This window comes from Pinus tabuliformis, chromosome 7 (genome assembly GCF_031772625.1).
Source record: "Pinus tabuliformis cultivar Carrire ecotype Pingquan chromosome 7, CPIR1, whole genome shotgun sequence".
NCBI lineage: Eukaryota > Viridiplantae > Streptophyta > Pinopsida > Pinales > Pinaceae > Pinus > Pinus tabuliformis.
Genome location: NC_142293.1, coordinates 1,548,583,687 through 1,548,587,055, shown reverse-complemented (window position 1 = coordinate 1,548,587,055; position 3,369 = coordinate 1,548,583,687).

Sequence of the window (3,369 nt, the reverse complement as noted above, 5' to 3'; positions counted from 1 at the left end):
TCCCAAGGAAAAATGTAATTATTTTATTTACCGCAGTAAAAACAAAGACTGGATTTTTATTATTATTATAAACATTTGAATTATGTATTAGAATTTTGTTAATTATGAATGGAAACAAATGTTGAATGATAACAAATCTTGTAATTCTTTTCATATCAAGAAGTTAGGGAAAGGTAATTACCTAACCCTAACCACTTACCTATTTATGAATTCCCAAGAAGTGATCAAAAGGGTAAGTAGAGTACTTGAGAGAACTGAGAGGAAGAAAGGGGAAGTGGACCGTGCTGAAAGGTCAAACAGATAGAGAGCTAAGTCTGGTGAAGACCAAATAGCTATAGATGTTGTGACAAATTAAGTTGTGAGAAAGCATCTGTGCTGAGAGCAAAAGCTCGGGGGGAGGCTTGGACCTGAAGGCAAGTCTCATGGTTGGGAGGATAAATAAAGAAAGCATAGTTGTGACTGCAATAAGCTGATAGTCTTAAAGACTGGATATAGGTAAGTAGTTTAAATACCGAGCTTATTTATGGTCCAGAATTAGTAAATATTGGTAACAAGAGTAGAAATTAGTAATCTAGCGATTCAGGTAACTATGTATCTAACAAGTAATAAAAAGACTTGAAATCTTTTCAAGAAGCTTTAAACGATTATAGATGAAATTCCAAGACAGTTCCCTGTAGACTGTAATGATAAAACCAATATATCCTTAGTGAAGTAGGAAAGAAAAAAAACAGTAAGCTACAACATAGATATTTACAGTAAGCAGTATAAGACTATAAGCAAAGGAATTGAAAGATCTTTACCAAATAAAAGAAATATTTTCATTCAGATTCTACATATAAGAAATAACTAAAAACTAGTTAACATTTGCTGGGAAAACAGAGCGATACAAAAGAAAGGAAATCATGTAGCTTAAGCCATTGTTCTGGAAAAACAATAAATTTATAGAATAGTCATTAGTGGCTGGTACCAAGAATTTAACACTATGAAAGCATGAAGGAAATACTTTAAAAAACTCCAGAACTTAAATGACTGTCTCAACGAAACTATTTGAATTAAAAAGAACAGATTTTCTTGACCGTTGTTTAAGGGTTTGAGGCCCTAAGGAAGGTACCCAGACCTAACTTAATTAATGCAATAATATGCATAAATCACAATTCGTTCCAACACAGACAGTAACTGTCAGTTTGGCAAGATTAGGGACTGAGACATTCCCAAAAACAACTGTGCTTGCATTAAAGATAATAAATATGACTGATAAATTGCCAGAATTCCTTTAAGAGTATGCAAAACAAAGATAGAAATCTCCCAAACTATAACATTTTAATTCTCGGGTCAAAAGAGTCCAGCTATATTACTCTTAACAAGTTTTGTAGTGCCAAGTAATCACCTTGCCTCCACGGGCCAGCTAAAATCGATTTGAAAGAGTCCAACGCCATAACAACATGAATAGAGCTAACAAGCAAAATACTTATAATTCCATAGCAAGCGTCTAAAACAATACACTTATGGAACAAAACAACCAGAACCGAGAGGGTTTTAGAACCCAACTCGAAAACCCAAGAAGGTTTGTAAAAGAAATGATAACCGCTATAAGAAACAAAGAGATAAACCCTCAACTATATATATATGAAAGCATAAATGTTTAAATGCCACGAGGGCTGGCCTTCCTTCTAAACAAACAAATGAACAGTGCAAAATAACATTTAACTCTGAGCCCATGAGGCTAGAACCTCGGCAGAGGTAGCTCAACTAGAGCCTAAACTAATCCAAAAAACAAAAACCCTCGAATAGTTTCCATTACTCTCCGATGATCAGGAATCGCTGTAGAAAAGAGGATAACTCATTCACATACCAGGAAGGTTTTTGGGTCTGGAACGCCTGCCTTGGTAGAGTTCCGAAAAGGGTGCCATGTGCTGCTAGTTGGGCAGGCACAACCTCTGGAGAACACCTGAAACAGAGTAAAAAAAATAAGAAGCGGTACCTTAAATTCCAAACAAAGTTCACATATAGAAACCGTAAATAATCGTAGGGTCGAGCAAAGCTTTTACCTGCCAGGCTGCGCAATGGGTGAAGGCTATAGGAGCAGTGAAGTCCTGCTCTGGCCGCAGAAACTCAGAGCCAAACCATCTGCATCATAGCATCGAAACGCTACCCATTACCAGAGAACCAAACTTCAAAACCCAAATGACAGTAACTATGAGACCCTTACCAGAAATCAAGCAGAGATAAGAGATCGTTCAATCACTGTTGGATGTGGATAGACAAAGTCAACCATCGATGAAGCACTACAGCCGAGGAAGGGAGGACCTCTAGCAAGCAAATGGAGAGGATCCCAAGGACTGCTCCTGCCAAACTCAGGAGTACAAAATCCTTATGTCATTCATGTGAAACGACTATAATATGCATTAAAAAATCTAAACCCTTGTACCGAAAGTTTAATATTGCATTAATGTATCCACAACGCTTCAATTAATGTATATTCTATGTATATTCTGAATAATACATGTAATGTAACTACGCCTAGATATTATATATATATATATATATATATATATATATATATATATATATATATATATATATATATATATATATATATATATTTTCGAGAGAGAGAGAGAGATATGACAAGTGGTATCAGAGGAGGCTCAGGTTACAAAACTGAGGCCTCTAGAGACTAATAATTGAAAAGTGTTGTGACTTATACAACAAATAAGTAGGAGTGGCTCGTATGAGAAGAACAAGCAACACACCACACATACCCATGATAGAACTAGGACCTGCAACTTTTCCAGAAACTAACCCTGAAGTATGGGTGCAACTGGGTGAGGAACCACACAACACCAATGTCACCATTCTAGAAACCGTGCAAGAGTTGAAAAGTGAGATGGCCTAGTTAAGGGCAGACAATGAAAGGCTTATGAAGGAAGAGGACAAAATTATGAAGAGTCTGTGAGACAGACAAAACCATCGACAGCCAATTCCTAGCCCAGAATATGGGCATATGACTGGAGAACAAGAGTATCAGACAAAATATCTAGAAACATAAGGAGGAGAAGAAAATCAAGAAGAAAAATTTGATAATGCTTCAGAACACAAAACACTGAAAAAAAAAGAATAGAACTACAAGGAGAAATTCAGAAAATAAAACCACCTCTCTTCGATGGTGAGCAAGAAGAGGCAGCTGAAGCTTGGCTTATTAACAAGAATAAGTATTTTCAGTTATATGAGTATGATCATAACTTAAAGGCTCACTTGGCTATTTTTCAACTGCAAGGGAAAGCCATTCTCTGGTGGGAAGAGGTAAAGACTGTACGGGGAATAAATGAATAGAACATAACATGGGAAAAATTCCAAAGGTATTTTAAG